Raw genomic sequence first — 14,152 nt, 5'->3', positions numbered from 1 at the left:
AGACAAACACACACACACACAGTGACACACACACAGTGACACACACACAGTGACATACACACAGTGACGCACACACAGTGACATACACACAGTGACGCACACAGACAAACACACACACACACAGTGACACACACACAGTGACACACACACAGTGACACACACACACAGACAAACACACACACACAGTGACATACACACAGTGACACACACAGTGACACACACACAGTGACATACACACAGTGACGCACACACAGTGACATACACACAGTGACGCACACAGACAAACACACACACACACAGTGACACACACACAGTGACACACACACAGTGACACACACACACAGACAAACACACACACAGTGACATACACACAGTGACACACACAGACAGTGACACACACACAGTGACACACACACACAGTGACACACACACAGTGACATACACACAGTGACACACACAGACAAACACACCCACATACAGTGACACACACACAGTGACACACACACACAGTGACACACACACACAGTGACACACACACAGTGACATACACACACAGTGACACACACACAGTGACATACACACAGTGACACACACAGACAAACACACACACATACAGTGACACACACACAGTGACACACACACACAGTGACACACACACACAGTGACACACACACAGTGACACACACACAGTGACGCACACACAGTGACACACAGTGACACACACACACACACACAGTGACACACACACACAGTGACACACACACACACAGTGACACACACACAGTGACACACACAGTGACACACACACACAGTGACACACACACACAGTGACACACACACACAGTGACACACACACAGTGACACACACACACAGACAAACACACACACAGTGACATACACACAGTGACACACACACACAGTGACACACACACAGTGACACACACAGTGACACACACAGTGACACACACACAAGACAGTGACACACACAGTGACACGGTGACACGCACAGTGAAATGCACAGTGAGAGGTCACAGGAGGTCACGGGAGGTCGTGAGGGGTCACGGGAGGTCACGGGAGGTCATGAGAGGTCGCCAGAGGTCACGGGAGGTCGCGAGAGGTCACAGGAGGTCACGGGAAGTCACGGGAGGTCACGGGAGGTCACGGGAGGTCGCTGTTCTTGTGAGCTCAGCCTCCAATCGCGCTCTCAAGAGCTCCAGCTGAGGAAGAAGAAACACCCAGTCACTCACCAAGTCACTCACCAAGTCACTCACCCAGTCACTCACCCAGTCACTCACCCAGTCACTCACACAGTCACTCACCCAGTCACTCACCTAGTCACTCACCTAGTCACTCACCCAGTCACTCACCAAGTCACTCACCTAGTCACTCACCCAGTCACTCACCCAGTCACTCACCCAGTCACTCACCCAGTCACTCACCCAGTCACTCACCAAGTCACTCACCAAGTCACTCACCCAGTCACTCACCAAGTCACTCACCCAGTCACTCACCAAGTCACTCACCAAGTCACTCACCCAGTCACTCACCCAGTCACTCACCCAGTCACTCACCCAGTCACTCACCAAGTCACTCATGCAGTCACTCACCCAATCACTCACCCAGTCACTCACCAAGTCAGTCACTCACCCAGTCACTCACCAAGTCACTCACCCAGTCACTCACCCAGTCACTCACCCAGTCACTCACCCAGTCACTCACCCAGTCACTCACCCAGTCACTCACCAAGTCACTCACCTAGTCACTCACCCAGTCACTCACCCAGTCACTCACCCAGTCACTCACCAAGTCACTCACCCAGTCACTCACCAAGTCACTCACCAAGTCACTCACCAAGTCACTCACCCAGTCACTCACCAAGTCACTCACCCAGTCACTCACCAAGTCACTCACCCAGTCACTCACCCAGTCACTCACCTAGTCACTCACCCAGTCACTCACCCAGTCACTCACCCAGTCACTCACCCAGTCACTCACCAAGTCACTCACCTAGTCACTCACCCAGTCACTCACCCAGTCACTCACCCAGTCACTCACCAAGTCACTCACCAAGTCACTCACCTAGTCACTCACCCAGTCACTCACCCAGTCACTCACCAAGTCACTCACCCAGTCACTCACCAAGTCACTCACCAAGTCACTCACCCAGTCACTCACCAAGTCACTCACCCAGTCACTCACCAAGTCACTCACCCAGTCACTCACCAAGTCACTCACCAAGTCACTCACCCAGTCACTCACCCAGTCACTCACCAAGTCACTCACCCAGTCACTCACCAAGTCACTCACCCAGTCACTCACCCAGTCACTCACCCAGTCACTCACCCAGTCACTCACCCAGTCACTCACCAAGTCACTCACCAAGTCACTCACCCAGTCACTCACCCAGTCACTCACCCAGTCACTCACCCAGTCACTCACCTAGTCACTCACCCAGTCACTCACCAAGTCACTCACCTAGTCACTCACCCAGTCACTCACCCAGTCACTCACCCAGTCACTCACCAAGTCACTCACCCAGTCACTCACCAAGTCACTCACCAAGTCACTCACCCAGTCACTCACCAAGTCACTCACCCAGTCACTCACCAAGTCACTCACCAAGTCACTCACCCAGTCACTCACCCAGTCACTCACCAAGTCACTCATGCAGTCACTCACCCAATCACTCACCCAGTCACTCACCAAGTCAGTCACTCACCCAGTCACTCACCAAGTCACTCACCTAGTCACTCACCCAGTCACTCACCCAGTCACTCACCCAGTCACTCACCCAGTCACTCACCAAGTCACTCACCCAGTCACTCACCCAGTCACTCACCCAGTCACTCACCCAGTCACTCACCAAGTCACTCACCCAGTCACTCACCAAGTCACTCACCAAGTCACTCACCCAGTCACTCACCAAGTCACTCACCCAGTCACTCACCAAGTCACTCATCCAGTCACTCACCCAGTCACTCACCAAGTCACTCACCTAGTCACTCACCCAGTCAATCACCCAGTCACTCACCCAGTCACTCACCCAGTCACTCACCAAGTCACTCACCTAGTCACTCACCCAGTCACTCACCCAGTCACTCACCCAGTCACTCACCCAGTCACTCACCAAGTCACTCACCAAGTCACTCACCTAGTCACTCACCCAGTCACTCACCCAGTCACTCACCCAGTCACTCACCAAGTCACTCACCCAGTCACTCACCAAGTCACTCACCAAGTCACTCACCCAGTCACTCACCAAGTCACTCACCCAGTCACTCACCAAGTCACTCACCCAGTCACTCACCAAGTCACTCACCCAGTCACTCACCAAGTCACTCACCAAGTCACTCACCCAGTCACTCACCCAGTCACTCACCCAGTCACTCACCCAGTCACTCACCCAGTCACTCACCCAGTCACTCACCCAGTCACTCACCAAGTCACTCACCCAGTCACTCACCCAGTCACTCACCAAGTCACTCACCCAGTCACTCACCCAGTCACTCACCCAGTCACTCACCCAGTCACTCACCCAGTCACTCACCCAGTCACTCACCAAGTCACTCACCCAGTCACTCACCAAGTCACTCACCCAGTCACTCACCAAGTCACTCACCAAGTCACTCACCCAGTCACTCACCCAGTCACTCACCAAGTCACTCACCCAGTCACTCACCAAGTCACTCACCCAGTCACTCACCCAGTCACTCACCCAGTCACTCACCCAGTCACTCACCAAGTCACTCACCCAGTCACTCACCCAGTCACTCACCCAGTCACTCACCAAGTCACTCACCCAGTCACTCACCAAGTCACTCACCCAGTCACTCACCAAGTCACTCACCCAGTCACTCACCAAGTCACTCACCAAGTCACTCACCCAGTCACTCACCCAGTCACTCACCAAGTCACTCACCCAGTCACTCACCAAGTCACTCACCCAGTCACTCACCAAGTCACTCACCCAGTCACTCACCCAGTCACTCACCCAGTCACTCACCCAGTCACTCACCAAGTCACTCACCCAGTCACTCACCAAGTCACTCACCCAGTCACTCACCAAGTCACTCACCAAGTCACTCACCCAGTCACTCACCCAGTCACTCACCAAGTCACTCACCCAGTCACTCACCCAGTCACTCACCCAGTCACTCACCAAGTCACTCACCAAGTCACTCACCCAGTCACTCACCAAGTCACTCACCCAGTCACTCACCCAGTCACTCACCCAGTCACTCACCAAGTCACTCACCCAGTCACTCACCAAGTCACTCACCAAGTCACTCACCCAGTCACTCACCCAGTCACTCACCCAGTCACTCACCAAGTCACTCACCAAGTCACTCACCAAGTCAGTCACCCAGTCACTCACCAAGACACTCACCCAGTCACTCACCCAGTCACCCACCCAGTCACCACCCTCACCACCACTCACCACCACCACTCACCACCCTCACCAACACCACTCACCACCCTCACAACACTCACCACCCCTCACCACTCACCACCACACTCACCATTCCTCACCACCACTCACCAACACCACTCACCACCCTCACAACACTCACCACCCTCACCACCCCTCACCACCCCTCACCACCCTCACCACTCACCACCCCTCACCACCCCTCACCCCTCACCACCCCTCACCACTCACCACCCCTCCTCACCCCTCACCACCCTCACCACTCCTCACCACCCTCACCCTCACCACTCACCACCCTCACCACACTTACCACCCCTCACCACTCACCACCACCACTCCTCACCACTCATCACCCTCACCACCCTCACCCTCACCACTCACCACCACACTCACCACCACCACTCCTCACCACTCACCACCCTCACCACACTCACCACCCCTCACCACTCACCACCACACTCACCACTCACCACCCCTCACCACTCACCACCCTCACCACACTCACCACCCCTCACCACTCACCACCACCACTCCTCACCACTCCTCACCACTCACCACCCTCACCACACTCACCACCCCTCACCACTCACCACCACACTCACCACTCACCACCCCTCACCACTCACCACCCTCACCACACTCACCACCCCTCACCACTCACCACCACACTCACCATTCCTCACCACCACTCACCACTCACCAACACCACTCACCACCCTCACAACACTCACCACCCTCACCACCCCTCACCACTCACCACCCTCACCACCACCCCTCACCACCACCCCTCACCACCACCACTCAACACTCACCACTCCTCACCACCCTAACCCTAACCACCCTCACCACCCCTCACCACCCCTCACCCCTCACCACCCCTCACCACTCACCACCCCTCACCACCCTCACTACCCCTCCTCACCACCCTCACCACTCCTCACCCTCACCACTCACCACCCTCACCACACTCACCACCCCTCACCACTCACCACCACCACTCCTCACCACTCATCACCCTCACCCTCACCACTCACCACCACACTCACCACTCACCACCCTCACCACTCACCACCACCACTCCTCACCACTCACCACCCTCACCACACTCACCACCCCTCACCACTCACCACCACACTCACCACCACCACTCCTCACCACTCACCACCACCACTCACCATTTCTCACCACCCTCACCACCCTAACCCTCACCACTCTCACACCACACTCACCACCACACTCACCACTCCTCACCAATCACCACTCCTCACCACTCACCCCTCCTCACCCCTCACCACCCTCACCACCCTCAACCTCACCACTCACCACCACACTCACCACCCCTCACCACTGCTCACCACTCACCACCACCACTCACCACCACACTCACCACCACACTCACCACCACCCCTCACCACCCTCACCCTCACCACCCTCACCAATCACCACTCCTCACCACCACTCACCCCTCACCACCCTCACCACTCACCACCCCTCACCACCCTCACCACCCCTCACCCCTCACCACCCTCACCACCTTCACCACCACACTCACCCCTCCTCACCCCTCCTCACCACCCTCACCACCCTCACCACCCTCACCACTCACCACCTTCACCAATCATCACCACACTCACCACCACTCCTCACCATTCCTCACCACTCACCACCCTCACCACACTCACCACTCACCCTCACCACTCATCACCACTCACCACCCTCACCACCCTCACCCTCACCACCCTAACCCTCACCACTCACCACCCTCACCACACTCACCACACTCACCACCACCCCTCACCACCACCCCTCACCACTCCTCACCACTCACCACCCCTCACCCTCACCACTCACCCTCACCCTCACCACCCCTCACCACCACCACTCAACCCTCACCACTCACCACCACACTCACCACCACACTCACCCCTCCTCACCACTCCTCACCCTCACTCCTCACCACCCTCACCACCCCTCACCACCCCTCACCCCTCCTCACCACCCCTCACCACCCTCACCACCACTCACCACCCCTCACCACCCCTCACCACCCTCACCACCACACTCACCACCACCACTCCTCACCACTCACCACCACCACTCACCATTTCTCACCACCCTCACCACCCTAACCCTCACCACTCTCACACCACACTCACCATCACACTCACCACTCCTCACCAATCACCACTCCTCACCACTCACCCCTCCTCACCCCTCACCACCCTCACCACCCTCAACCTCACCACTCACCACCACACTCACCACCCCTCACCACTGCTCACCACTCACCACCACCACTCACCACCACACTCAACACCACACTCACCACCACCCCTCACTACCCTCACCCTCACCACCCTCACCAATCACCACTCCTCACCACCACTCACCCCTCACCACCCTCACCACCCTCACCACCCCTCACCACACTCACCACCACACTCACCACCCTCACCCTCACCACCCTCACCAATCACCACTCCTCACCACCACTCACCCATCACCACCCTCACCACCCCTCACCACACTCACCACCACACTCACCACCACACTCACCACCCTCACCCCTCCTCACCCTCACCACTCCTCACCACCCTCACCACCCTCACCCTCACCACTCACCACCATCACCAATCATCACCACACTCACCACCACTCCTCACCATTCCTCACCACTCACCACCCTCACCACACTCACCACTCACCCTCACCACTCATCACCACTCACCACCCTCACCACCCTCACCCTCACCACCCTAACCCTCACCACTCACCACCACCCTCACCACCAAACTCACCACCCCTCACCCCTCACCACTCCTCACCACTCACTCACTCCTCACCACTCTAACCACCACTCACCACCCTCACCACCCTCACCCTCACCACCCTCACCACCACTCACCACCCCTCACCACCCTCACCACCCCTCACCACACCTCACCACTCCTCACCACACCTCACCACCCTCACCACCCCTCACCACCCTCACCACCCTCACCACACTCACCACCACTCACCACCCTCACCACCCCTCCTCACCACTCACCACCCTCACCACACTCACCACCACTCACCACCACTCACCACCACTCACCACCCTCACCACCCCTCACCACCACTCACCACCACCCCTCACCACACTCACCACTTCTCACCACCACTCACCACCACCCCTCACCACACTCACCACTTCTCACCACCTTCACCACCCTCACCACTCACCACCCTCACCACCCTCACCACTCACCACTCACCACTCACCCCTCCTCACCACCACACTCACCCCTCCTCACCACTCACCCCACCCCTCCTCACAACCCTCACCCTCACCACCCTCACCTTCACCACTCTCTACCACCACTCTCCACCACCACTCACCACCCTCACCCTCACCACCCTCACCACTCACCACTCACCACTCCTCACCACTCCTCACCACTCCTCACCACCACCACTCACCCCTCACCACTCACCACCACTCACCACCCTCACCACCCTCACCACCACACTCACCACTCACCACCCTCACCCTCACCACCACACTCACCCTCACCACTCACCACCACACTCACCCTCACCACTCACCCTCACCACTCACCCTCACCCTCACCACACTCACCACACTCACCACTCCTCACCACTCCTCACCACTCCTCACCACCCTCACCATCACTACACTCACCACCCTCACCACCCTCACCACCACTCACCACTCACCACTCCTCACCACCCCTCACCACCCTCACCCTCACCACTCACCACCACATTCACCACCACCCCTAACCACCCTCACCACTCACCACCACACTCACCACCACACTCACCACTCACCCTCACCACTCATCACCACTCACCACCCTCACCACTCCTCACCACTCACCACTCCTCACCACTCCTCACCACTCACCACCCTCACCACCCTCACCACCACCACCACCTTCACCACCACCCCTCACCCCTCACCACCCTCACCCTCACCACCCTCACCAATCATCACCGCTCCTCACCACTCCTCACCACCACACTCACCACCCTCACCACCCTCACCACCACACTCACCACCACACTCACCACCCTCACCACTCACCACTCCTCACCACTCACCACCCTCACCACCCTCACCACCCCTCACCACTCACCACCCTCACCACCCTCACCATCACCACCCTCACCACTCACCACCCTCACCACCCTCACCACTCACCACTCACCACTCCTCACCACTCACCACCCTCACCACTCACCACCCTCACCACCCTCACCACTCACCACCCTCACCACTCACCACCCTCACCACTCACCACCCTCACCACCCTCACCACTCACCACCCTCACCACTCACCACCATCACCACTCACCACCCTCACCACCCTCACCACCCTCACCACTCACCACCCTCACCACCCTCACCACTCACCACTCCTCACCACTCACCACCCTCACCACCCTCACCCTCACCACTCACCACCCTCACCACTCACCACTCCTCACCACCCTCACCATCACCACACTCACCACCCTCACCACCCTCACCACTCACCACCCTCACCACCCTCACCACCCTCACCCTCACCACTCACCACCCTCACCACCCTCACCACTCACCACTCCTCACCACTCACCACCCTCACCCTCACCACTCACCACCCTCACCACCCTCACCACCCTCACCACCCTCACCACTCACCACTCCTCACCACTCACCACCCTCACCCTCACCACTCACCACCCTCACCACCCTCACCACTCACCACCCTCACCACCCTCACCACCCTCACCACCCTCACCCTCACCACTCACCACCCTCACCACCCTCACCACTCACCACTCCTCACCACTCACCACCCTCACCCTCACCACTCACCACCCTCACCACCCTCACCACCCTCACCACTCACCACCCTCACCACCCTCACCACCCTCACCCTCACCACTCACCACCCTCACCACTCACCACTCCTCACCACTCACCACCCTCACCACCCTCACCACTCACCACCCTCACCACCCTCACCACCCTCACCCTCACCACTCACCACCCTCACCACCCTCACCCTCACCACTCACCACCCTCACCACTCACCACTCCTCACCACTCACCACCCTCACCCTCACCACTCACCACCCTCACCACCCTCACCATCACCACACTCACCACCCTCACCACCCTCACCACTCACCACCCTCACCACCCTCACCACTCACCACTCCTCACCACTCACCACCCTCACCCTCACCACTCACCACCCTCACAACACTCACCACCCTCACCACCCTCACCACTCACCACCCTCACCACTCACCACCCTCACCCTCACCACTCACCACCCTCACCACCCTCACCACCCTCACCCTCACCACTCACCACCCTCACCCTCACCACTCACCACCCTCACCCTCACCACTCACCACCCTCACCACTCACCACTCCTCACCACCCTCACCATCACCACACTCACCACCCTCACCACCCTCACCACCACTCACCACTCACCACTCCTCACCACCCTCACCACTCCTAACCATCACCACACTCACCACCCTCACCACCACACTCACCACCCTCACCACTCACCACTCCTCACCACCCCTCACCACCCTCACCACCCTCACCACTCACCACCCTCACCACCCCTCACCACCCCTCACCACCCTCACCACCCTCACCACTCACCACTCCTCACCACTCACCAACCTCACCACCCTCACCAGCCTCACCCTCACCACTCACCACCCTCACCACCCTCACCACTCACCACTCCTCACCACTCACCACCCTCATCACCCTCACCCTCACCACTCACCACTCCTCACCACTCCTCACCACTCCTCACCACCCCTCACCACCCTCACCCTCACTACCACACTCACCACACTCACCACACTCACCACCCTCACCACCCTCACCACTCACCACTCCTCACCCTCACCACTCCTCACCACCCCTCACCACTCACCACTCCTCACCACTCACCACCCTCACCACCCTCACCACCACCACCTTCACCACCACCACTCACCACCCTCACCACCACCCTCACCACCACACTCACCACTCCTCACCCTCACCACTCCTCACCACTCCTCACCACCCCTCACCACCCCTCACCACCCCTCACCACCCTCACCACCCTCACCACCCTCACCACCACCACCTTCACCACCACCACTCACCACCCTCACCACCACCCTCACCACCACACTCACCACCCTCACCACTCACCACCACTCACCACTCCTCACCACCCCTCACCACTCACCTGCTGGTCCTCTTTCTCTTCCTGTCTGGTGATGTCGTCCAAATTCGCCTGCAGCCGATTCTGGGAAATACAAACGTGGTGGTGGTGGCGTCACTAACACTGTCACTCTGTGACTCTGTCACTCTGTCACTCTGTCACTCTGTCACTAACACTGTCACTCTGTGACTCTGTGACTCTGTCACTCTGTCACTAACACTGTCACTCTGTGACTCTGTGACTCTGTCACTCTGTCACTCTGTCACTAACACTGTCACTCTGTGACTCTGTGACTCTGTCACTCTGTCACTAACACTGTCACTCTGTGACTCTGTCACTCTGTCACTCTGTCACTCTGTCACTAACACTGTCACTCTGTGACTCTGTCACTCTGTCACTCTGTCACTAACACTGTCACTCTGTGACTCTGTCACTCTGTCACTAACTCTGTCACTCTGTCACTAACACTGTCACTCTGTGACTCTGTCACTATGTGACTAACACTGTCACTCTGTCACTAACACTGTCACTAACACTGTCACTCTGTGACTCTGTCACTCTGTGACTCTGTCACTCTGTCACTAACACTGTCACTCTGTGACTCTGTCACTCTGTCACTAACACTGTCACTCTGTGACTCTGTCACTCTGTCACTCTGTCACTCTGTCACTAACTCTGTCACTCTGTCACTCACACTGTCACTCTGTGACTCTGTCACTCTGTCACTAACTCTGTCACTCTGTCACTAACACTGTCACTCTGTGACTCTGTCACTCTGTCACTAACACTGTCACTCTGTCACTAACACTGTCACTAACTCTGTCACTCTGTCACTAACACTGTCACTCTGTGACTCTGTCACTCTGTCACTAACACTGTCACTCTGTCACTCTGTCACTAACACTGTCACTAACACTGTCACTCTGTGACTCTGTCACTCTGTCACTAACACTGTCACTCTGTCACTCTGTCACTAACACTGTCACTAACACTGTCACTCTGTGACTCTGTCACTCTGTGACTCTGTCACTCTGTCACTAACTCTGTCACTCTGTGACTCTGTCACTCTGTCACTAACACTGTCACTAACACTGTCACTAACACTGTCACTCTGTGACTCTGTCACTCTGTCACTAACTCTGTCACTCTGTGACTCTGTCACTCTGTCACTAACACTGTCACTCTGTGACTCTGTCACTCTGTCACTAACTCTGTCACTCTGTCACTCTGTCACTCTGTCACTAACTCTGTCACTCTGTCACTCACACTGTCACTCTGTGACTCTGTCACTCTGTCAATAACTCTGTCACTCTGTCACTAACACTGTCACTCTGTGACTCTGTCACTCTGTCACTAACACTGTCACTCTGTCACTCTGTCACTAACACTGTCACACTGTGACTCTGTCACTCTGTCACTAACACTGTCACTCTGTCACTCTGTCACTAACTCTGTCACTCTGTGACTCTGTCACTCTGTCACTAACACTGTCACTCTGTGACTCTGTCACTAACACTGTCACTCTGTGACTCTGTCACTCTGTCACTAACACTGTCACTCTGTCACTCTGTCACTCTGTCACTAACACTGTCACTCTGTGACTCTGTCACTCTGTCACTAACACTGTCACTCTGTCACTCTGTCACTAACACTGTCACTCTGTCACTCTGTCACTAACACTGTCACTCTGTGACTCTGTCACTCTGTCACTAACACTGTCACTCTGTCACTCTGTCACTAACACTGTCACTCTGTCACTCTGTCACTAACACTGTCACACTGTGACTCTGTCACTCTGTCACTAACACTGTCACTAACACTGTCACTCTGTCACTCTGTCACTCTGTCACTCTGTCCCTAACACTGTCACTAACACTGTCACTCTGTGACTCTGTCACTCTGTCACTAACACTGTCACTAACACTGTCACTAACACTGTCACTAACACTGTCACTCTGTCACTCTGTCACTAACACTGTCACACTGTGACTCTGTCACTCTGTCACTAACACTGTCACTAACACTGTCACTCTGTCACTCTGTCACTCTGTCACTCTGTCCCTAACACTGTCACTAACACTGTCACTCTGTGACTCTGTGACTCTGTCACTAACACTGTCACTAACACTGTCACTAACACTGTCACTCTGTCACTCTGTCACTCTGTCACTAACACTGTCACTCTGTGACTCTGTCACTCTGTCACTAACTCTGTCACTCTGTCACTAACACTGTCACTCTGTGACTCTGTCACTCTGTCACTAACTCTGTCACTCTGTCACTCTGTCACTAACTCTGTCACTCTGTGACTCTGTCACTCTGTCACTAACTCTGTCACTCTGTCACTCTGTCACTAACACTGTCACTCTGTGACTCTGTCACTCTGTCACTAACTCTGTCACTCTGTCACTCTGTCATTAACTCTGTCACTCTGTGACTCTGTGACTCTGTCACTAACACTGTCACTAACACTGTCACTAACACTGTCACACTGTGACTCTGTCACTCTGTCACTAACACTGTCACTCTGTGACTCTGTCACTCTGTCACTAACTCTGTCACACTGTGACTCTGTCACTCTGTCACTAACACTGTCACTCTGTCACTCTGTCACTAACACTGTCACACTGTGACTCTGTCACTCTGTCACTAACACTGTCACTCTGTGACTCTGTCACTCTGTCACTCTGTCACTAACACTGTCACTAACACTGTCACACTGTCACTCTGTCACTCTGTCACTAACACTGTCACTCTGTCACTCTGTCACTAACACTGTCACTCTGTGACTCTGTGACTCTGTCACTCTGTCACTCTGTCACTAACACTGTCACTCTATGACTCTGTCACTCTGTCACTAACTCTGTCACACTGTGACTCTGTCACTCTGTCACTAACACTGTCACTCTGTGACTCTGTCACTCTGTCACTAACACTGTCACTCTGTCACTCTGTCACTAACACTGTCACACTGTCACTCTGTCACTCTGTCACTAACACTGTCACTAACACTGTCACTAACACTGTCACTAACACTGTCACTCTGTCACTCTGTCACTAACACTGTCACTAACACTGTCACTAACACTGTCACTCTGTGACTCTGTCACTCTGTCACTAACACTGTCACTCTGTGACTCTGTCACTCTGTCACTAACTCCGTCGTCACCTTCAGCGCCACGTTTCCCACTTTGTTGATGAGCTCCTCCTGACGTCGGCGGCGATCACGAGTCTCTCGCAGACGGAGAGTCGCCACCTCGAGCTGCGCACGCAACTCACCCACTAGCGGGGTGAGACACAGAGACACAGAGACACAGAGACACGGAGTGAGACACAGAGACACAGAGACACAGGGCGAGTCTCTCGCAGACGGAGAGTCGCCACCTCGAGCTGCGCACGCAACTCACCCACTAGCGGGGTGAGACACAGGGTGAGACACAGAGACACAGAGACACAGAGACACGGAGTGAGACACAGAGACACA

At 56.0% G+C, this 14,152-nt stretch overlaps 2 long non-coding RNA genes across 2 annotated transcripts; both read right to left on the bottom strand.

Moving 5' to 3' along the window:
* Nucleotides 1–953: 953 nt before the first annotated feature.
* Nucleotides 954–13,951, bottom strand: LOC144954483 (uncharacterized). The gene is made up of 3 exons (XR_013641214.1): nt 13,838–13,951; nt 10,693–10,752; nt 954–1,217 (listed from the first exon to the last, which is right to left on the bottom strand). It is a non-coding gene; the product is annotated as an uncharacterized LOC144954483 (long non-coding RNA).
* Nucleotides 7,920–10,641, bottom strand: LOC144954482 (uncharacterized). Its single transcript, XR_013641213.1, has 3 exons — nt 10,600–10,641; nt 10,446–10,487; nt 7,920–7,947 (listed from the first exon to the last, which is right to left on the bottom strand). It is a non-coding gene; the product is annotated as an uncharacterized LOC144954482 (long non-coding RNA).
* Nucleotides 13,952–14,152: the final 201 nt, after the last annotated feature.

This window comes from Lampetra fluviatilis, unplaced genomic scaffold, assembly GCF_964198595.1.
Source record: "Lampetra fluviatilis unplaced genomic scaffold, kcLamFluv1.1 SCAFFOLD_719, whole genome shotgun sequence".
Taxonomy (NCBI): domain Eukaryota; kingdom Metazoa; phylum Chordata; class Hyperoartia; order Petromyzontiformes; family Petromyzontidae; genus Lampetra; species Lampetra fluviatilis.
The sequence above is the reverse complement of the archived record's forward strand: the minus strand, read 5'-3'. Positions and strand labels throughout refer to the sequence as shown.